General features: G+C 45.3%; 1 protein-coding gene across 1 annotated transcript in view; it reads left to right on the forward strand.

Annotated features, from left to right (window-relative positions):
• Nucleotides 1–17607: 17607 nt before the first annotated feature.
• Nucleotides 17608–23938, forward strand: part of Chid1 (chitinase domain containing 1) — a 37420-nt gene continuing 31089 nt past the window's right edge. The window contains exon 1 of the mRNA XM_052714709.1: nt 17608–17734. The gene's annotated coding sequence lies outside the window, so the exon portion shown is untranslated. The remainder of the gene's footprint in view (nt 17735–23938) is intronic.

Genomic DNA, 23938 nt, shown 5'->3' on the forward strand with positions numbered 1-23938 from the left:
CCTGCTTGGTCAAGAAAATCCCAGATTTGGTGAATCATGCCTAGTATAAGCCACTAGTTCCCCCATGATTTCCAAAGACAGGCCAAGATCCAGACCCCAGAGACTGCCAGAGGAGGAGATAGGTGCTGCTGAGAAGAAGCACGGCCTGCAGTAACATCTCAACTCTGCCCCACCTTCCTGGTGGATTACCAGCAAAACAGGGGAAAGAGACACCTGAAGGTCAGAGTTAGTAAACAAAGCACTGGACTCTACAGTAGAAATCCCCCTTTGGCCTCCTGACTCAGAGAGTAAGAAATGACCATTGGTAAGGACTAGGGTGGAGTAGCTAGGTGGAGACCTTGGGAATGAACACCCTTGGTGCTTGCTGATGCCAGTCCCTCCTTCAGAAGTTCTGATGAAATGGCCTGGTGAACTAAATATGTAGGATAATACATAATAAATATAAGGATAATCTTGAACTCCTGATCCTCCTGCTTCCATTTCCAAAGTACTAGGATTGTAGCTGTAGGAAGGCATTTCTGTTTTCAGTAATACTGTGTGTGTGTGTGTGTGTGTGTGTGTGTGTGTGTGTGTGTGTGTGTGTGTGTGTTTTACAGGGGGTTGAACCTCCCACAAACCAGACAAGTGCTCTACAATTCAGCTGTATTTCCAGCTCTATAGTGCTGGAAGTTTTTTTAGACACCCTCAGGACCAGACTCTTTGGAGATGGAGTGTAGTCTGTAGCATAGGCTTCTTTGACTGCTCTGCCCGCAGCTTAAAGGAGCAGGACTCAGGTAGTGTTATGGATTGTCAGGTATATGGCTGTAATGGTAATGGTATCTCAGTTTTATTATTAATAGCATCTAAAAGAAAAACTAGTCCGCTTGTAAATACACAGACCCTGTTTAAAAAAAGAAAAGAAAAGAAAAACTGGTTCTATGTATAATGATGCATACCTGGAATCCCAGCACTCAGGAAGCTGAGGAAGGAGAATTGCCATGAGTTTGAGGCCAACCTGAGCTACATAGTACATGGCAAACCAGACGGGGCTGCACAGCAAGACTCTGTCTCCAAATAGGAAAAGACATGCATGCATACATGCATACATCCATATGAATAATATGCCAGGAATCCCAGCACTTGGGACATAGAGGCAGGAGGATCAAAACCTCAAGGCCATCCTCAGCTAGATTATGAATTAGAGGCCAGCCTGGAATACAAGAGACTCTACTTCAAAAATAAACAAGTAAGTAAATAAATGCTAGGATGTAGCACAGATGTAGAGTTTTTACCTGTCCTAATTAGGTTTGTCAACTTGACACAGTCTAGACTCATCTGAGAGGAAAGCCCCTTGATTGAGGAACTATCTGGATCAGATTGGCCCGTGGGCATGTCTGAATGATTGTCTTGATGAAGGAATGCTTGGCCCACTGTGGGTGACACTATCCCTAGACAAGTCATCCTGGCCTGAATAAAAAAGCCAGTGAAGCAGGAGGTTGTGAGCAAGCCAGAGGGTGAGCCCGCAAACAGCATTCTTTCATGGTTCCTGCCTCCAGGTTTGTGCCTTGTGTTCCTGCCATACCTTCCCTCGGTGATGGACTGTGACCTGGGCATGTAATCCAAATAAACACTTATGTTGCTTTTGGTCAGTGTGTTATCACAGCAACAGAATGAGAATAGAACACTGCCTAACATGTATGAGGCCTTAGGTTCAATTTCCGACACTGGAGAAAAAACAGTCAACATTTACCATGCTTGGTGTCAAGCTCTATAGTCCCAGCACTTGGGAGAAGGAGCTAGGAAGAACAGGACTTCAGTGTCAGCCTCGGTTAAGTAGTGAGTTCAAGGCCAGACTGAGTTACCTCAAACCCTGTCTCAGAAAACAAACAAGGTTGGAAATGCCTGTTGTGCGAGCACCTAAGTTCCAATCCCTAGAAACCAGGTGAAGAAACCAGGCATGGTGACATCCCTAGTCCCAGTCCTGAAGGGCTTGTCTTAATTTCTATTGCTGTGATGAAATATGGTGACCAAACCCAACTTGTGGAGGAAAGGGTTTATTTGGCTTACACTTCCATATCACAGTTCATCACAGAAGGGAGTCAAGGCAAGGACTCAAGCAGGGCAGGAACCTGGAGGCAGGAGCTGATGCAGAGGCCATAGAGGGGTGCTGCTTATTGGCTTGCTCCCCATGGCTTACTCAGCCTGCTTCTTACAGAATCTAAGACCACCAGCCCAGGGATGGCACCACCCACAATGGGCTGGACCTTCTATATCAATCACTAACTAAGAAAACCGCCCTAAGCCGGGCGGTGGTGGCGCATACCTTTAATCCCAGCAGCACTCGGGAGACAGAGGCACGTGAGTTCTGTGAGTTCAAGACCAGCCTGGTCTACAGAACAAGTTCCAGGATAGGCCAAAGCTACACAAAGAAACCCTGCCTTGAAAAAAACCAAAAGATAAAAGGAAAAAAAAAAAAGAAGGAAAAAAAGAAAATGCCCTATAGGCTTGCCTACAGCCCAATCTTATAGAGGCATTTTCTCAATTGAAGTTCCTTCTTCTTGGCTCACTCTTGCATCTGTCAACTTGACATAAAACTAGCCAGGCCGGGCGGTGGTGGCGCACGCCTTTAATCCCAGCACTCGGGAGGCAGAGGCAGGCGGATCTCTGTGAGTTCGAGGCCAGCCTGGGCTACCAAGTGAGTCCCAGGAAAGGCGCAAAGCTACACAGAGAAACCCTGTCTCGAAAAACCAAAAAAAAAAAAAAAAAAAAAAAAAAACTAGCCAGGAGAAGCAGGGAGGTGGTGGTGCACACCTTCAATACCTTCAATTCCAGAACTTGGAAGGCAGAGGTAGATGGATCTTTGTGAATTAGAGGCCAACCTGGTCTACAGAGCGAGTTCTAGGACAGCCAAAGGCTACACAGAGAAACCCTGTCTCAAAATACAAAAAAAAAAAAACAAAAAACCACCTAGCCAGGAGAGAGGTGGAGATAGGATGATCCCTTGGGGCCACTGGAGAACAAGTCTATCCTAATTAGGGAGCTGTGGGCAGATGGAACTATTCCTCACAGAGGTAGCTTGATTTCTGAGGGTGACACTCAAGGTTGTCTTCTGACCTCTACACACACACACACACACACACACACACACACACACACACACACACGCATAAAGATATACAAAATATAAATAAATAAATAAATAAAAACGGAGAGACCAAAACTTGATAAAGGACATGGGATTGACTACAGGTTGGCTAAACCTGAACTAGAAAACAACAAAAATCATCCTAATTTCTCTCTACCTTTCCTGTGGTATTCTTATAATTTTTAAATTATGTATGTGTGTATGCCGTGTGTCTGTCTGTCTGTCTGTCTATGTGCACATGCATGTGGAGATAAAGGAAAACCTTGGGTACCATCCTCAGTGATGCCATCCACCTACTTTGAGACAGAATCTGGTAATGATCCAGAGCTCATTAATTAGGCTAGACAGACAGGCTAGTAAGCCCAGCCATCCTCCTGTCTCTGCCTCCTCAATGCTGAGTTTACAGGCATGCCAGCATGGCCAACATTTTGCTTAGGTACCTGTATCATTCAGGTCCTGAAAACAAGCCCTTCACTGGCTGGGCTACATCTCCAGTCCCTCAGTCTTAACAGTTTTTGTTTGTTTGTTTGTTTGTTTGTTTTTTGGTTTTCCGAGACAGGGTTTCTCTGTGTAGCTTTGCGCCTTTCCTGGAACTCACTTGGTAGCCCAGGCTGGCCTCGAACTCACAGAGATCCGCCTGGCTCTGCCTCCCGAGTGCTGGGATTAAAGGCGTGCGCCACCACCGCCCGGCTAGTCTTAACAGTTTTGAGAACAGATGTAATAGCACAAGTGGGTAAATCCAGCCATGAGACAAATCAGTGCCCTCTCCAGGGGAAAGGCAGCTCTTCCTGCAGCTATGCCCCAGGCTGTCCCACTCTCAGCAGGAACATTATATAAGTTACATATAGGTTACACTGTTAAAATTCTTTCTGGGGAGACAAGAGACAGGCAGATCTCTGAGTTCCAGGCCAGCTTGGTCTACAAAGCTAGTTCCAGGACAGCCAAGGCTACACAAGGAAACCCTATCTCAAAACAATTTTTTTTCCTTCTGGTTCAGTATTAACTTCCTTGCTGGGGACTCCAAGAGAAACATTTTCTCCTCCTTCTGCAACAAATCCCCTCAGCTCAGGCCCATACTCATAGCTGTTGACCTGGCTAAAAGTCCTTTGTTTTCTCAAATGCATGAGGACAGAGGCCAAGCTGATTAACAAGGGACTTCAGATATAGTACCTTAAAGAAGAATGTTATTGTTCCTTTATGGAATGTCCACTGGTCCACACTGCAGGGCTGGCAGAGGGCTCTGTGTTCCCCAACACACATCACTTGTCTCTGGCTTCTGAATAGTTGTTTCATCTGTCATTCTCAGGTAGTAGAAAAGGCACGGGTAGAGCTGGGGGTTTGCATATCATGCATGAGGCTCTGAGTCGATCCTTAGCACACTATACAGGGCATTGGGCTTGGTGGTTTAAGTCTGCAATTCCAGCAGTCAAGAGGTTAAGGCAGGATTATCACAAATTCAAAGCTAGTCTGGCTACCTAGTGAATTTCAGGCTATCATGGGCTACACTGTAAGATCTTCAGGAGGACTAGAGAGATGTCTCAGTGGTTAGGAGTACCTGTTGCTCTTCCAAGGACCCAGGATCAATTCTCAGCACTCATGAGGTGGTTTATAACTATGTGTAACTCTAATTCCAGGGAATCCAATGCCCTCTACTGGCCTCTATGGGCACCAGGCACAAATATGGTCCACAGACATTACACAGAGGCAAAATAACCATACATACAAAATGATTTTTTAAAAAAGAAGAAGAAAATAAGGAAGGACAGGAAAGCTGGAGAGATGACTCAGCAGTTGAAGGTGCTTGCTGCTCTTACAAGGAACCCATTAGATTTCCAGTGCCTATCAGTAGGCTCACAACAGCTCTAGGGGATCTGACACCCTTTTCTGGCCTCTGAGAGCACCTGCATGCCCAGACACAGACACACACACTCCCAGGCACAGACACACACACTCCCAGACACACACACACACACACACACACACACACACACACACACACACTCACAGACACACACACACACACTCACAGACACAGACACACACACTCACAGACACAAACACACACACACACACACACACACACACACACACACAAATAAATTATTTGTTTGTTTGTTTGAGACAGGGTTTCTCTGTGTAACAGCTCTGACTGTCCTGGAACTTGCTTTGTAGACCAGGCTGGCCTCCAACTCACAGAGATCCACCTGCCTCTGCCTCCCAAATGCTGGGATTACAAGTTTATGCACCACCTCCCAGCAATAAATTGTTTTGTTTTTTGAGACAGAGTTTCTCTTCATAGACCTGACTGTCCTAGAACTCACTTTGTAGACCAGGTTGGCCTTGAGCTCAGAGATCCACTTGCCTCTGCCTCCCAAGTGCTGGGATTAAAGGTATGAGCAACCACCACGAGAAAAAAAGAAAAAGAAAAAAAGAAAAGCCCCCATAGAGCCATAAAAGAACGCCTCCTGAGACCTCTCTGCAGAGTTGAGTTTCTGAGACCTTTGTTCATTGCATCATCCCACAGCCATTACACAAAGAGGACCTGCTGAGCAGGAAGTAGTCCTGGGGGGACTTGTATGCCACTGGTAGAGATTGCAGCTGATTGCTCACACTAAATCTTCCTCCTGTTACACCAGTGAACTCCTGAGCCTAACCTTAAGTGGACATAAGGCCACCCAGAATAAATTTCCAGCCTTCTCTGTATCTAGACATTGCCAGGTGATAACAGAACATGAAGGATGGTACTCATTTCTTGCACCTTCCGTAACTAGTACCACAGTGAGCTAGATTGAATATAGCAAGCACTGGTTTTCGCACAGTCCTGGAGTTCTTTTACACTGTTAAAATTCCAAGATCAAGAACTGGCTCCTCCCAAGGCCTCTCTCTGGCTTGTAGGTAGCATCTTTTCCGTGAGTCCTCACATAGTGGTATTCTGTTTGTTTGTGTGTCCCATTCCCTCTTCTTCTAAGAATTCTACCAGGACTGGTGAGGTGGCTCAGTGGTTAAGAGCATGTACTGTTCTTGCAAAGAACCAGGATTTAGTTCCCAATATCCACATGGCAGCTCATAATTCATCATGACTCCAGTTCCAGGGGACCTGACACCCTCTTTTGGCCTCCACAGGCACCAAGCATGCATATGGTGATATTTTATTTGTACTTAAATGTGATTTTATTTGTATGTTAATAAATAAAGTTGCCTGGGGGTCAGAGCTAATAGCAAGCCATAGCAGAGCTGAGTGTTCATGGAGCACGCCTTTAATCCCAGAACTTGGTAGGCAGAGCTAGGTAGATCTCTGTGTGGTCAAGGATACAGCCAGCAGTGGAGACACATGCCTTTAATCTCAATACCAACCATAGATCTGGAGGGCTGTACAAACAGGCAGTGACGAGGCAGTCATGTGGTTGGGTTTACAATCAATGAGAAGGCAGAACAGAAAGTCTATATAAAGACAAACACTCAGGAAGTAGATCTCTCTTGGATGAAGAGGCTAGCTGCAGCAGACAGGTAAGGCTCAGCTCTGATCTTTTGGCTTTCTTCTTTGCATTGGTTCTGTGTTTCTTATTTAATAAGACAGTTGGTTACATCTACACATGCATGTGGTATACTTACATACATGCAAGAAAGCACTCACTTATGTAGCCAGTTTTCTTGTGATCTGCGTGGCCCTGAGGTCCTGCAGCCACTTATAAAATAATCATTCAGAGGCTTATATTAATTACCAATTGTATGGCCTATGGCAGGCTTTTTGCTAGCTAGCTCTTATAACTTAACCCATTTCTATTAATCTATAAGTTGCCACGTAGCTGTGGCATTACCAGTCTGCTGGCATCTTGCTGCTCCTTTGGCAGTGGCTTGCATCTCTTTTTCTCCCTCTCTGCCCTTCTTCCCTCTGTCCCTCCACTTGGATTTCCCACCTGGCTGTAAGCTTTCTTGCCATAGGCCAAAACAGTTTATTTACTAACCAATGGGGACAGTATATATTCACAGCATACAGAAAGATATCCCACAGCAATTCCCATTTTTTGTCTAATCAAAAAGGAAGGTTTAAACTTTACCATAGTAAAATTGTGTATAATAGAATAGTTATCAAGCAGGAATTATAGTTATAATATCTAGTCTATTTGTATTTGGCAAAATTAAAGAAAATATTCTATCTATCCTATATTTGTGAGTCTAAGGTTTCATGTCTAGTTTATCTTTTATCATAACCAAGAAAAATTATAACTATTTAGTCTTTAACTACATCAAAGACCCCAGAAAGATATTATATTGCCTGAGTAAACAGGAAGTGCATTGCAAGCAACTTCCATAATTCTAGAAATGATAGAGACAGCTGACTGCCTGGACAGTCACCCAAAGTTCCTCTGCAATGTTGGGGCATCCATCATCAACCTATAGACCTAGAGTTTCTCAGTCACTTCTCCCTGTATCCTACAGAATGTCTGGCAATCTCCTCTTCAGGAAACTGAAGGACCATCTCATCTTGTTTTATCAGAATTCAATGGTTATTTTCTTATTGGTCCTGCATGTCCAGTTTATACAACATATTATCAAGCAGTCCAGGCATGAGTAGTTTCTTGTCCAAATAGCCAGTTTTGCCAAGAAGAAGATAAACTCCATATGAATTGTCTTTGATGCCCATCATCCTCTTTGAAGTAAATCGGTGCTGCCAGGAGCAGGAATGCCTCACTATCCAGAAACGTCTAAGTTTTCAAAACATTTTAAAAGAGACAGGGAAGCATGGGAAGTGTGCTATAGCAGTCATGGAGGTTGAGGGCGGAGGCCACCCAGGCCTTTGGAGTTTGCCCCACGTTGGGTGCCAAAATGTAGCCAGAAGTTTTCTTGTGTCCCTCGAAGCCCTGAGGTCCCACAGCCACATATAAAATAATCATTCAGAGGCTTATATTAATTACCAATTGTATGGCTTGTGGCAGGCTTCTTGCTAGCTAGCTCTTATATCTTAACCCATTTCTATTAATCTATAAGTTGCCACGTAGCCGTGGCATTACCAGTCTGCTGGCATCTTGCTGCTCCTTTGGCAGCAGCTTGTCTCTCTCTCTCTCTCCCCCTCCCCCCGCCGCCCTTTTTTCTGTCCCTCCACTTGGATTTTCCACCTGGCTGTAAGCTTTTTTGCCATAGGCCAAAACAGCTTTATTTACTAACCAATGGGAACAGTATATATTCACAGCATACAGAAAGACATCCCACAGCACACACACATAAAACAAATAAATCTTAATTCTACCATATATGATTAGGAACCATCTTTCCTTAGTGGCTTTATCTGAAATAATTGCACTTGACCTAATCCTGTCTATTCATTCTGAAGTACTCAGTCAGGACTTCAACATAGGAATTGTTAAAGATACAATTCAAGGCATAGTAGAGGTAATGTGTGCATATTTGGAGACATGGTTTGAGTTCCTAACCTTCCTCTCTCCTAGACCCCTCCTTGAAACCTAGTGTTTTAAGGTTTGCTTGTTAGTTTTTAACATTTAATTCACTAATTATTTTGTGTGGTGGGGTAAGTTTGTGGGAGTGCCACAGCATATGTGTGGAGGCCAGTTCTCTCCTTCAACCATGTGGTACTGGGGATTAAACAAGAGTCCCTGGGCTTGGCAGCAAGTGCCTTTACCTATAGGACCATCTAGCCAAACCTCTTTGATTTTTTTTAAAAACATATTGTTTATTTTTATTTATGCATATGGGTGTTTTGTCTGCATGTAAGTCTGCACACCATATGCATGCAGTGCCATTGGAAGGCCGAAGAGAGCAGCGGTTCCCCGGGTCTTCTGAAAGAGTGGGCAGCCAGTTGTCTTGACCACTGAGCCAGTCCTCCAGCCCCTAGGTTGCTTGGGTTTTTGAAACTAGGTCTTATTTTGTTTCCCTGATTGCCCTAGAACTCACTATGTAGCTCAGGCTAGTCTCAAATTTATGGTAATCTCCTGTCTGGGGTAGACTGAACTTGCACTCCTGATCCTTCTGTCTCTAGCTCCAAAGTACTGGGTGTATGTGAATCAGTATGGTTAAGACCTTTTCTTAATGGACTCCCACTTTGTTAAAAGAGATACAGAGAAACAGAGATACTAACAGAGACAGAGATGAAACAGAGACGAAACAAGATGAGACAGAGAGACCCTCCAGGCTTCTCATTTCCACAGATCACAAACCTAGGCCTCCAGGATCCCTGAAAAACCTGTCTAGAAATATTCCCCTTGACCTGAAAGGCAGGCCCCTATGTCTCTCTCTTAGCCCTGACTTCTTCCTCTGAGGGCCCATTCAGGGTGAGCTAATAGACTATATTATCATTTTAAGATTGACTAGAAAAAGAACTTAGAGAAAGAGCATGCTGACTAGGTATCTAGGTGTCTTAATTGGGTTTTTCTTTTCTTTCTTTCTTTCTTTCTTTCTTTCTTTCTTTCTTTCTTTCTTTCTTTCTTTCTTGAGACAGGGTCTCTCTTTTATGTAGCTCTGGCTGTCCTAGAACTCACAAAGACCCATCTGCCTCTGCATCCCAAGTACTAGGATTAAAGCCACCATGCCAGATTTAGTTAGGGTTTCTATTGCTGTGATAAAAACACCATGTCCAAAAGCAACCTGGGGAGTAAATGGTATATTTCATCTTACAATTTGTAGGTAATCATGAAAGGAAGTTTGGGGAGGAACTCAAAGCAGGAACCTGGAGGCAAAAACTAAAACAAAGGAATTGGAAGAATGCTACCTACTGGCTTGCTCCCCATGGCTTGCTCAGCCTGTGTTTTTACCTACCCCAGAACCACCTGCCCAGGGCAGGAGTGGCATCACCCACAATGGGCTGGACCTTCCCAGATCAATCACTAATTAAGAAAATGCCCCATGGGCTTACCTATAGGTCACAGATGTTTTCTTTCTTTCTTTTTTTTTTTTAAGATTTATTTATTTATTATGTATACAATGTTCTGTTTGCATGTATTTCTGCAGGCCAGAAGAGGGAGCCAGATCTCATTACAGATGGTTGTGAGCCACCATGTGGGTGCTGGGAATTGAACTCAGGACCTCTGGAAGAACAGCCAGTGTTCTTAACCTCTGAGCCATCTCTCCAGCCCCAGAGGTGTTTTCTTAATTGTGGTTCCTTCACAAATAACTCCAGCTTGTGTCAAGTTCACACATTAAAAAAAACAAAAAACACAATAAGAACAACAGAAACCCAGGACGCTGAGAATAGTGCTTTGGGCCTTTCAACACCACTAAATGATTTTCCTGGAGCTGTTGAGATGTTATCATCCAATTGGATGTGTAGTGGTTTGAATGAGAATGCCCCCATAGGTTTATATGTTTGAATATGTGGTCCCCAGTTGATGGAACCCTTCGGGAAGGATTAGGAGCTACGGCTTTGTTGAAGGAAGTTCAACGTTGGGAGTGAGCTTTGAGATTTGAAAAGACTTATGGGATTCCCAGTGCTCTCTCTCTGCCTCATAGTTGTGAATCAAGACATAAACTCACAACTGCTCCTTTGCTCCACCATCGTGGACTCTAAACCTCTGAAACTGTAGGCCAAATAAAAAACTTTATTTTATAAGCTGCCTTTCACATATTTTACCACAATAATAGAAAAGTTAACTTTTTTTTTTTTTTTTGGAGGAATTAGGAAGACTTCTGGACTTTGGATTAGAAAAGCAGTTGAATACTGTAAGAAGATCAATGTTTGTTTGTTTGAGACAAGGTTTCTCTGTGTAGCCCTGGCTGTCCTGGAACTCACTCTGTAAAACAAGGTGGCTTCGAACTCAGAGATCCACCTGCCTCTGCCTCCCGAGTGCTGGGATTAAAGGTGTGCGCCACCACTACCCAGCTTTTGTAAGCAGATCTTTTTTTTTTTTTTCCCCAGAGCTGAGGACTGAACCCAGGGCCTTGTGCTTGCTAGGCAAGCACTCTACCACTGGGCTAAATCCCCACTCCCAATAAGCAGATCTTAATGGGCTAGCCTATTAGGCTTGGAAGACAGCAGTGCTGAGAGCTAATGTAAACTGTGGAGGCTTAGTTGGAGAGGTTTCAGAGAACAGTGTTAGCAACGTGGCAAGAGACATTCTTGTGATATTTTGGCCAAAAATGCAACTGCCTTTTTCCACTGTTTTAATAATTTGCCTGAAGCTAAATTAAAAAGTCATGGGCTAATTTCTTTGAAGGAGATTTCAAGACAGTCTAGTATTGACTGGTTGGTTACTAGTTGCATGGTTACTAGTAATCCCCCTTATGCAGTTCTACCATGAAAAAGAGCAAGTGGGGTAAAAAGAAATACAAAATGTACAATTTGAAGGGGAAAAAAAATAGCACCAGGAAATTTAATGTTGAAACTAAGGTTTGTGCTGAAAGAGATAAAGAGACCAAAGAGTGCCCTGACCCATAATGGAACAGAGGGAGTGGTGTTCTCAGGGCAAGACCCTACCCAGAGAATCCTGCCACCGGTGAATGGAAAAGGACACAAGGAAATTTATGTTCCTAAACAACAACAAATCAAAGCTGTTACAAATGTGATTTAAGGGGTCCCGAGTTCATTCCAAGTTGGTCATCAAATTTGGCAGTGTCTCTAAGTGGTTCCAGCTTTAGAGTCATGAAGGATACATGAGTAAAGGTGTTGTAGAGTCCTCCTTCAAAGTTAAGGAGAGCCACTGAGGCCAGGATGGCAGGGGAGTCCTGTGTGGAGGCCCTGAAAGGCCATTGTGTGAAGCTGTAAAAGTGAAACCTAGATTGTGTTGTAAATTCTGCATGTTAGAAGTTGCCAGAGCTGTGGGATATCTGCCAAGTAGAGCTGTACACAGGGAATAGAACCAGCTGGAAAGAGAGATGTATCTTGCAGAGAGCAAAGCTAGAAAGGCAGAGTCATCAAAGCCTTTGACATTGAACATGGAGCTACAACCTTGCTAGGTTCGGTCTTACTTAGGTCCAGGATTTCCTCATTAGACCTCAATTCCTTCCTTTTGGAATGGTAATGTATAGTCTGTGCCACTGTAAATTGGAAGTATATAATTTGCATTTTGGTTTCACATAGGGCTACAATTAAGAGATTTCCTTTAATATCAAAAGAAATTTGGACTTTGGACATTAAAATGGTGTTGAGACCGGGAAAGACTATGGGGACAGGGTGTGGACTGTGGTGGTTTGAATGAGAATGCTTCCCTTAGGCATATACCTTTGAATACTTGTTCCCCAGTTGGCAGAACTGTTGTGGTATAATCTTTTTGTACACTGTAAAGATGTGTCTCCACCTAAAGCACCTTCTGATTGGTTTAATAAAGAGTTGAATGGCCAATAGCTAGGCAGGAGAGAATAGGCAGGACTTCCAGGGAGAGAAAGGGCTCTGGGAAAAAGAGAGGTGGAGATGCCAGTAAGACAAGGAGGGAGTTGGACATACAGAATTAAGGAGAGGTAAGAAGCCACGTAACAGAACATAGATTAACAGCAATGGGTTAATTTAAGTTATAAGAGCTAGTGGAGCCAGGCCGTGGTGGCGTACACCTTTAATCCCAGCACTCGGGAGGCAGAGCCAGGCTGATCTCTATGAGTTTGAGGCCAGCCTGGTTTACTGAGTGAGATCCAGGACAGGCACCAAAACTACACAGAGAAACCCTGTCTCAAAAATAAAAAAATTTAAAAAAAAAAGAGCTAGGGGGACAAGCCTAAGCAAAAGGCCAAGCTTTCATAATTAATAATAAGTCTCAGTGTCGTTATTTGTGAGCTGGTGGCTCAAAGGAAAGTCCGATTTATAGAACTATTTGGAAAAGATAGAAGGTGTGGTCTCATTGGAGGAGGTATGTCACTAGGGGAAGGCTTTGAGGTCTCAAAACACTTGTGTGAGTCCCAGTGCTCACTCTCTCTCTGCCTCGTGGTTGTGCATCAAGATGTGAGCACTCAGCTGTTCCTTCACTCTGTTGTTGTGGACTCTAACCCTCTGAAATCGTAATCTAAATTAAACACTTTCTTTCTTGTGTTATTAAATTAAACACTTTATATAGTTTGTCTTGGTCATGGTGTTTTATCACAGCAATAAAAATGTAACTAAGACAGGATGCTTATAAACAACAGGAGTTTATTTCTCACAGTTCTGGAGGCCAGAAGTCCAAAATAAAGCTAGCATCCAGGTGGGGTTCTTCTGTAGGCCTTGAGGCAGCTGCAGCTAGCTGCTGGGCATTCCTGGCTTTGGAGCTGTGTTACTCCCTTCTGTCCTCACCCTCACATGGCTTTCCTACCTGTGTCTGCCTCAAATCTCCCTCTCATCCTCTTATAAGGACACCCTCTCCTCACATCACTGGATTTAGGGTCTACCCTAATCCTTAATCCAAGAGTCTTAATTTAATTATATGTGTATGGTTCTTATTGACAAATAAGGTCACACTGAAAAGTAGTAGAAGTTAGGACTCACACAGTGCTTTGAGGAGGGGGCACTATTCAACATAATCATCCAGTAAGAAGTAATGCCTCGGACTGGAGAGATGGCTCAGAAGTCAAAAGCACTGGCTGCTCTTCCAGAGGTCCTGAGTTCAATTCCCAGCAACCACATGGTGGCTCACAACCACCTAATGAGATCTGGTGCCTTCTTCTGGTGTGCAGATAGAATACTGTATATATAATAAATAAATAAATCTTTAAAAAAAAAGTAATGCCTCTTTGCCTATCGTCGCCACCTACCCAACCACTTTAGTTTTGGGTTTTAGGTTAGTTTCAGAATACTAAGAAGCATAAAAATACCCCCTGCGGATACCTTGAGGCACCAGCTCTTTGCAAAGTCCAAATTCTGTAGGTATAGGGCCACATGCCATTACAGATGGCTGCCCAGCTGCTGACCAGACACCAATACACAGCAATCATCATGGCCAAGGTCAGCCAGGCCAACCTGTGGGACACAAACAATTTGCTGTGCTGGCCCTGGAGCTCTTTCCAGAAGCTTGCTTCTTCCTTCTTTCCTGGAATTGCTTATTCCAGCACTGAGAAAGAATGTCTCTATCCACAATGGGGGAGGAATCTGCAGCAGGGACTGCTGGGTGCATCCATCCATCTTTCTGAACTTCTACCCTTCACACTGGGTTGTCTCTAATCCAGGAATGGCATCAAACAGACAACTCCAGATGACCCAGGTCAAACCTTTGGTTAAAACAGAGTAGAGATGTGGGTCTTCACTGTCAGGCAGGGCCTTGTTGGTGCTGACTTGGCAAATGAGAAGTGGCACAGAGCCACCTTTAAGAACTAGGATTCTAGGGGAACTGTTGAGGTGACAATCACATGCTGGGTTTCTTGTAGTAACTCAGGGACACCTCTTAGGTTGTCCCCATGAAATAGCCTTAGGCTGAAGATCCTTAACTGACTGTGTGCATGAGGGTGGTATGTTCCCAGAACAGAAGCAGGGATCTCATTGGCAGCAGAAAGGCCACTGGATGAACAGCAACTGCCCCTGCTCTTGTCTGCTTTCCAGTGACAACTGCAGACAAACAGCCTCAGAACACCAGCCTGGGGCCCACAGCTCAGAGTCAGAGTTTGAACCTTGGTCAGAACATTCCAACATTGCTGTGGTAGCAAAGGTTGAGAAAGCGTTGGAGTAAAAGCAGGGGAATCATACTCAGATTACATTAAAGTTTAATAATTAGGATTTAGCTTGTTTTCTTATTAATAGGCAGGGTCTCCTTTAGCCCAGGCTGGCTTTGAACTCATTGAATATCAGATTTCAGTTGTGAGCCACTATGCCTGCCTTTTTAGTCACTGTTTAGATGCCTTTGCATCATAAATTTGTTCCACTTCAAACACAGTTAAATATAAATAAGGATTTTCAACATTTTAAAATGAACATGTATGTATGTGTATGTATATATTGGTAAATAACCCAGGCTTGCCTTGCACTTGTGGCTAATCCTCTTGTACTAGTCCTTAAGTGCTGATATTCCAGAGGCGTGTACCACCACATCTGACCTAAATTTCAAAAATAAATATTCTTTTTCCTTTTCTTTCTTTCTTTTTTTTTTTTTGTTTGCTTGTACTTTGTTTAAATGAGCAACAAGAGCTCAGGAATCTCAAGAACTTGAATTAAAAAAAAATCAATTCCTTGGGCCAAGCAGCTGGTTTAGTGGGTAAAGGCACTTGACTAGAAACCTGACAACCTAGGCTTGATCCCCAGAAACCACATGGGGGAAGGAGAAAGTCCTCATACCTCCTGCTGTTGCATGCTGCACACACACACACACACACACACACACACACACACACACCAACACCAAATAAATAAATGTAAAAGGATGGCATATTTTTCAAATAAGGAAATAGATGCATGAAATCCGAAGTTACCTTAAATATCCCAGGAACATGAAGATGGAATGGATTCATTAATACACAAGTGCTGCTGCTTTGGTTCTGATTCTCTTAGACTTTCTATCTATCCTCTTGTGATTCGAGATGGGGTTTCTCTGTGTAGCTTTGTGCCTTTCCTGGAACTCACTCTCTAGTCCAGGCTGGCCTCGAACTCACAGAGATCCGCCTGACTCTGCCTCCCAAGTGCTGGGATTAAAGGTGTGCGCCGCCGCCGCCGCCGCCGCCGCCGCCGCCGCCGCCGCCGCCACCACCACCACCACCACCACCGGGTCCTTTTGTAATTCTTGTGTGACTAAAAGGTGGGTAGCTACTTGAAATTAGTTTTGGGCAGGGGATGTAGCTCAGTGGTAGAGTGCTTACCTAGTAGGTGTTTGGCCCTGAGTTCAAATCCAACACCATGGAGGGAGAAAAGCCTCCCCCCCCCACACACACACACAAGGGATCTTGCATCTTGATCCAGCTGTGTGGTGGGGGGTGAGGGGAACAGATTTTTTGTGCTGGCATCTTGACAGGCTCCTGAGCATCTATCTACTCAATGGATCCCTGCAGAGGGGCTGGTCTTGGGCTCTGTTCTTAGCAACACAGACCAGGAATCAAATCCTTAGTGGACTTTACAAGTTTTTAGCTCAGAGACCTCTGACCTCAATTGGATCCTCAGGAGTCCAAATGCCTTTGCTGGCTTAAAACAACATTAGTCTCAGCCGGGCAGTGGTGAGGTAAGCCTTTAAACCCACTAGGAGGCAGAGGCAGGAAGATCTCTGTGAGTTCGAGGCCAGTCTGGTGAGTTCCAGGACAGCCAGGGCTACACAGAGAAACTCTGTCTTGAAAAACAAACAAACAAACAGATAAATAAAAAAGAACTTTGGTCTCATTAGTGTTGCTAGGACCGCACAATTCTCAGGACATCACGATGTAGCTTATTGGAACTCTCTCTAGAGCTCTGCCCCACTTGGAGTCACCACTCTGGGTATTTCTTCACAGTAGGGTTCTGAGCTGCATGCCAGGAAAGCAGATGTTGACGCACAACATGCCTTAGCACACACACCCAGCCCCACTCCTATAGAGAGACTTGGGGGACAGCTGGCAGAAAATATGGGGAAGAGAAAGGAGGAAACGTGATTAGGAAGGAAGAACACAAAGCTCAGCTCAGTGAGAAACCTCTGCAGCAGCAGGAATAGGGAAACATCCGCACTGCGAATTCTGGAACAGGCCCTAGTGGAGTGAGGCGGAGGGTTTAACTTTGTGTGTACAGGCCAAATGTGGTTTTCTGCAGGAAACTGCTGGGAACAGCAAGGGATGGGGGTGGGGACCAGTCAGCTTGATGAAAAAATAAAAATGCTGGTCACGTGTGCATCCAACCCACTCGAAGTGTCTGGGCTGCTCCTCTTGCTAAGGCTGATATGGGGGTGGGGAGAGTGTTGTCTGCCTCCGTGGGTTTTAGCTCCTACAATTTGCAACACCAAAACGAAGACAGACACAGGTCTGGATTCAGGTCTGGGATTCAGACAGGTAAAATATTCGCTGTGCAAGGCCATCCGGAGACAAGACATCGCCTGACACACAGTGTCCCTGCTGGAGACCGTGTAGTGGGCACTACAGACCTGAGGATGGTGACAGAAATGCGGCAGCAGGGGTAATGCGAAGAAAGGTCAAAGGAAGGCCTGGCACACATAGTGTATGAAATAGGGTCGGTCCTGACACACCTGGGAGACCATTGAACTGACCACACGCGCAGTCACTCGCGCTACCCAGACTTGGCAGGGCTGGGATCCCAAGACCCTCAGGCTGGACGCCTCGGTGGTCGCATATGTGGACGTGATGTAGACTTCATCGCGGGCACTAAGCTAGTCAGCCAGCAAGCCCGGAGCAAGCGAGGCTCAGCAACACCACCAGGAACCCTGCGAGGATCTCGGGATCTGACTCCACGATTCTGCTGCAGACCAGACCCTGAGCAATCAGGAGACAGGCTGCACGAGCGGAAACAGATCCACGGCCTCGCAGAACCCTGTCCGCACTCCCGGCACTGTCCCCACCCAACTGTCAAGTGCCGGCCTACTAGCTGCGCTTCTCCGCCTGGCCCGCATCTACGAGGCCCCACCTCTAACCCCGCCCACCAGCCATCTTGGCCCCGCCTCATCCCAGCGTGCCGAGCGCATGGTATATAGGAAGCTGGCGTGGCGCAGCGATAGCGTGCGGCGGTCTGTGGGCGGGACTTCCGGCCCGATGAATCGCCTTCCGGCCGTGCTTGGTGGGTCTGGCCGGTCTCCTGACATGAAGGTGAGCCCGGCAGCGGCGGCGACGCCTGCTTCTTCTTGGACTGCTTCTGCTTCCGCGTCATGATGCCGGAGCTCTTGGCGGCGAGGCTCTCCCGGACAGAACGGGCAGAGTGTGAGCGGGAAGGAGAGCGCGTGAATGGGAACGAATATGGGAGATACGAATGTGAGTGTGAGGGAGTGTGAGAATGAGCGGGTGTGAGGGTGAGAACGATGTGTCAATTTGAGGATGAACTAGTGTGAGGATAAACAGATGTGAGAGTGTGAGCTAGTGTGACAATGAGCAGATGTGAGGGTGAATGTGAGCTAGTGTGAGAATAAACAAATGTGAGGGTGAGTGTGAGCTAGTGTGAGAATGAGTAGATGTGACAGTGAGAAAATAAGTGTGTCAGTGTGAGAGTAAACGAGTATGTGAGAAAGTGAGCTGATATGAGGGTGAGAGGGGTTGTGAGGGCCAGAATGGGTATGTATGAGACTATGTGTGAGATGAGAACGAGTGTGAAGATGAATGAATTTATTGGGGTGAGAATGAGTGTGAGGGTAGGAGCAACTGTGTTAGTGTGAGCAAGGGTGAGAGAGTGTTAGGATGAGAGCAAGTATGGAAGAGAATGTGACATCGTTCTTGTGTAGAAGTGTGAGGGCAAGCGTGTTAATGTGAGGGAGCTTCAGAGCAAATAGTAATATGAGACTATGAGAGCGCACAAGTCATTGTGTAGACTCGAGCGAGCCGGAAGTGATGGCACATGACTTTAATCCCAGCACTTGGGAGGCAAAGGCAGGCAGGTGGATCTCTGTGAGATCTAAGCCAGCCTGGTCTACATAGTGAGTTTCAGGACAGCAGGACTACATAATGAGACCTTGTCTCTAAAAAGGGGGGGTGGTAGGAGGAGAAGCAGCAGGAAGTGTGTGTGTGAACATCGGCAGTGATGAGTGTAAGTGTATGTGTCAGTGTGGTTGGGTATAGAGAAGCATGGGTGAGTGATGTGTAAAGGAACGTGAACAAGAGCCAGTAAGTAAGGTCATGAAGTCAGAGGCTTTAAGAGGTGTGAGTTAGTGTGCAGAACTTGTGGAGTCACGAGTGGAAGGTGATGTGAGTGTGCAAACAAGTTAGTGGGGCCACAGTGGAGGCGTGAGCTCAGTGTGGCAGAATGGTAGCTGGCAGGCCAAGCCTGAGGTAGGAGGGTTCCTTCAGGTTTGCTGGGTGTGGGAGGATAGGCCTTACCCTCAGCACAGCCTCAAACCTTGAACACGGTTGGAAACTTCCCAGAGGACTTTCCACTGGTCTCTAGACTGGAGCCCAGGGAGGCCAGGAGACAGTGTGCTCGTGACAGAGCTGGAACTTGAGCCGTCTGATAGCAGTCGTGTTTACACTGCATCGTGCAGTTGGTCCTGGTGTGGTAACCACATGCCCCAAGGCTTGGTGGGCTGCCCCCTGCATTGGTCTCCTCATCTGTGAGTGGGAATAACACTGATGCCTGGCTCCTGAGCTGGGGAGAGAACTTGTGGGTAACTCACTAGGTTTGGCATGCAACATATGGTCAATAAATGTCACCTGGGGTTGTGATCATCCTGCTTCTTATGTCACCTTCATTTCCAACCATACACTCGCCTACCTCCTCATATGAATAGTTCGCTCCAAAATTTGTTCTCAAAAGTGAAAATATAGAATGACCATTATACTTGTTATAGGAGTAGTGAATTTACTAAAAGAACTCAGAAGGATGAAAGTGTGGCCCAGTATTTGCCTAGTATATGTGGAGCCATGAGTTCAATCCCTGGTACTAAAAAGCTAATAATAGGTGGTGGTAGTAACAGATACTCAGGGCACATCAGTCATCATCCCTCAAGTCTTTCAATACCAAAGGAAGAGATCAGTCTGAGGGCCAAAGGCCATCTTTTGTTGTTGTTGTTGTTGTTGTTGAGATAGTCTCTCATAGCCCAACCTGGCCTCGAACTCAACTACATAGGTACAACTGACCTTGTATTTTGTTTCTTGAGACCTTATACTCTTAATCTTTCTGCATTCATCTTCCTAATGCTGGCATCACAGATGTGACCCACCATGCCCAGTCTAAAGCTAGTCCTTTTTTTCTTAATTTTAAAAAATGGTTTATTTATTTTTATTTTATGTGTATTAGTGTTTTGCTAGTATGTATGTCTGTGTGATATGTCAGATCCCTTGGAATTGAAGTTACAAACAGTTGTGAGCTGCCATGTGGGTGCTGGGAATTGAACCCAGATGCTCTGGAAGAGTAACCAATGTTCTTAACCACTGAACCATCTCTCCAGCCCTACCCCCTTTATTTTTATATGTGTGTGGGTTTTGCCTGCATGTAAGTCTATGTGTATGTGTATGCAGTGCCCGAAGAGGCCAGAAGAGGGCATTGGATCCCGTGGGACTGGAGCTGTAAGCACCCATGTAGGTGCTGGGAATCAAACCCAGGTCCTCTGGAAAAGCAGCCAGTGCTCTTAACCGCTGATCCCTCTCTCCAACCCCCAGAAGCTAGTTCTTAAAAGAGAACTGAAGTTGACAGTGCATTACAAAGTAGGGTTGACTCTGATAAGCTTCTTTAACTCTGCACACACATAACAGGTATATACACATAATTTGCACACATAAATGCATTTCTTTGTAGGAAGCACCTGGCATTTCTTGCTTTGAGTCGGCTTGAGGAAGATTTAAAAGCTTCGTTGTGACTCTTTGTCAGCTTCACTAAGACAGTCCTTCCAGTGCTATGGGATTTGTAGCCCCAGAGTTTCAGGACCTATAGCATGTTCTCCATTGTTAGCTTGATACAAAGCAGGAGCCAAAACTCAAGTAGGCCGAGTTCATAACATTCCATACTACATGCAGGGTGTTTTGCCCAAAAGATCGTCATTAATGCTTGGGGACAATACACATTTTGATGTGGGAGTCTTGTGAGACCCTAAGAGTCTGCTATATGAAGAACATGATGGAGGGTTTGCCCTAATGGTCATCAGAGTTGTGGGCATTGGGAGCCATGGAAGGTGCAGTAGCTTGGGCACCCTTCATATCCTAACACATGCCTCACCCATGCACACCCTGGTAGTTTAGAAAATTGGAGACCCACATTTATGAGCAGTTAGGTACACGGTAATAGTATTGTGTTGATTTTGGTTCTGCCTTGCTGCCAGACACAAACTAATGGACCTATTTTCTTCCTCCGTCCAGATAGGTCCCCACCTGTTTAAAAAGGTTTTTTTTGTTTGTTTGTTTGTTTGTTTTTTTTTTGGTTTTTCGAGACAGGGTTTCTCTGTGTAGCTTTGCGCCTTTCCTGGGACTCACTTGGTAGCCCAGGCTGGCCTCGAACTCACAGAGATCCGCCTGGCTCTGCCTCCCGAGTGCTGGGATTAAAGACGTGCGCCACCACCGCCCGGCAGTTTTTTGTTTTTTAAGTACACATAGATGTTTGTGTCTGTGTGTGAGTATGTGAGTACAGATGTTTACAGAAGTCAGAATGGAGGGTCAGATCCCCTGTAACTGGGGTAATAGGAGGTTGTGAGCACCCGATATGGATGCTGGGACCCTAACTCAGGTCCTCTGCAAGCACAGTGCATGCTTTGAGTTGCTGAGCCATCTCTTCAGCACATCTCATCTCCCTTATTTGTGGCAAGTGAGTATTTGGGGTTGACTGTAGGACCTCGTGCATCCTAGAAAAATGCCAGATTACTGAACTACATTCCCAACCCCCTTTTCTTCCTCTTTTTATCTTGAGAAAGGGTCTTTATAAGAAATCTAGGCTGGTTTAGAAGTCTGTAGTACAGACAGGCCTTACATTTCAGATTCTTGTACTTCAAGTCCCAAGTAGTGGGGCTATAGGCCTGGGCCATCAGGCTAGGCTTCTTTTCATCCTTTCTTCCTGTAGGTATAAAGTCACAGGTCGAGATAAGGAGGTGGTAGGCAGAGGGGCTTTTGACTAGGTGAATGATGGCCCAGTTGCAAGTCTAGACAACAGATATTAGTAGCAACTCAAGATCACAGGGAACCTGGACATACTCTCAGTCCTGGACTACTTACCTCTGGTTTCTTATTTCTTTCCTTCTGTGACCCAGTTCTTCACCCAAGGGAGGGAAGCCTTGCTTATGTAGGTGCAGAGGCTAAAGACATCCCTGGGAACTAGGGTAGTTACAGTCTCAAATTGGCCAAGCAAGCTGTGGGTTTTTCTGGGCCACTGGTCTCAAGCCTATACTGTGGTCAGGACTTCCCATTCCCTGGGGCTGTGAGCCACAGAGTGAAGCTGGGTAAAGTGAGATACAGAAAGTTATTTCCTCTTAATTCTCATTTTGTCACGGAGGAGAAACTGGTGGGGTAGGAGACAGGGTGGGGGAGTCATGGATCTTACCCCTCTAAACAGCCAGATTTTAGAGCAGTTAATGCCTTTGCCAGAGGCTTCAACATCCAATATTATTTTATATACTCTACAGTTCTTTCCTAAGTCCTCAGAGCCTCTCGTCTAGGTTTTCTAGTGGTCTGCCAGTCTTTTAGTTATGGAATCTTCCTGGTTTGCCTTACTCAAAGACCACGTGTTAGTCATAGTTCCACACAGGTGTGTTGGTTGGGATCCTGGGGGTGCCAAAGCTTGGGGGCTTACTGCCACAACCCTGGCTTTCCTCAGGTCACGACAGGAGCAGTCTCAGGAAAGTGAATGCAAAGGGAAGCAGAAGGGAAATAAGCAGCCAGCCTAGGAGGTCCTGGGGATGGGCAGGCAGGCACTGGGGTGGGCCTACCTAAGGTACTATTAATGGCTCATATCCTGCCTGACTACCTTTTCTGGAGCTTTTCAGCCTAGGTTCTGGCATCCTTAGGTGCTCGTGACCACACAGGAAAGCTGTATGCTCACCTGTTGGGCAGTGGGGCTGGGTCAGTCTCCACAGAACCCTCCCTTTCACTTGGTCTAGTAAGCTGTGTGTTGCCAGAGACATGCAACTGGATGGATATACTTCTGCACACTTTCTCATGAAGTCCCATGAAGGATTGACAGCCCAGATGGGCCATGTTTATACAAAATTTTCTAGGACCTAAAACTAATGAAAATTCAGTAACAGGAAATGACCAGTAGTTCCCTATCAGCTTCTAGTTTTGCTCCTTACATACCTTCTTATGTGAGCATATGCACATGAAAACAAGACTGTTGTGCTAGGATGATGGTATATGCCTGTAGTCCTGCCACTTTGGAGGCTGAAGCGGGATGATCTTGAGTTGGAGACTAGCTGGAATGTTCCTAGCAAGATCCTGTCTCAAGCAAATGACAACAGACTGTGTTGCAGAAATGCAGTTTCTTGGTGTTTTTGCATTGATCACCGTCATAGGCACCTCCATGCTTGTTTGTGTTCCAGTATCAGAAGTGCTGGGTCCCTAAGCTTTGTTCCTGTGTGGAGGACATCCTTGAAGTGGAACTTGTAAAAGGAAGGAAGTGTATGGTGGACAGTGTAGTATTTATGGCCACATTGTCCTTCAAAGGCCTTTCCCAGCTGAAATTCCCACTTAGCCCAAGAGTTGTTTTCCCAGGAAGCACTCTTTGTAACCCCTCACATACTGAGTGGAGACCCATCTTCTGTTTCATCTGTGTCTGTTTCTTTCATTTCTGGGGTTCTAAGTAATTCTGTATTTGAAATTTGTTCTTGGATTTTTAGTAGGGCATTGTTTACTGGGATGTCTTTTTGGTTTATTTGTTTGCTTGTTTATTTTTGAGACAGAGTTTCAGGTAGCAGGCTGGCTTCCACATCCATACCTGGCCTTGAACTCCTGATCCTCCTGCCTCTACCTCTCCAAGTTCTGGGTTACAGACATGTGTCACCACACCTGGCTTTTTTATTTGTAATATTTCTTTGGCTGGTGGTGGTGCATGCCTTTAATCCCAGCACTCAGGAGGCAGAGGCAGGCGGATCTCTAGTTCAAAGCCAGCCTGGTCTACAGAGTGAGTTCCAGACCAGCCAGGGCTACACAGAGAAATCCTGTCTGTGCTGAAAAAAAATAATAAAATAAAAAATAAAGAAAAAAGAGAAACCCTGTCTGGAAAAAAAATATTTTTTCTTTGAATATTATGGATAGTTATGGGTAGAAATTTGTCACATGTGTCCCAAATAAGTTTTTCTGACTAACCTGTCTTTAAATTTGCTTTTTGTTTTCTAAATGAAAGTTTTACTTAACTTTTTTAAAATTTTGAGACAGGTTGCTATGTTGCTC

This window comes from Peromyscus californicus, unplaced genomic scaffold, assembly GCF_007827085.1.
Source record: "Peromyscus californicus insignis strain IS unplaced genomic scaffold, ASM782708v3 Scaffold_4__1_contigs__length_199733344, whole genome shotgun sequence".
Classification (NCBI taxonomy): Eukaryota; Metazoa; Chordata; class Mammalia; order Rodentia; family Cricetidae; genus Peromyscus; species Peromyscus californicus.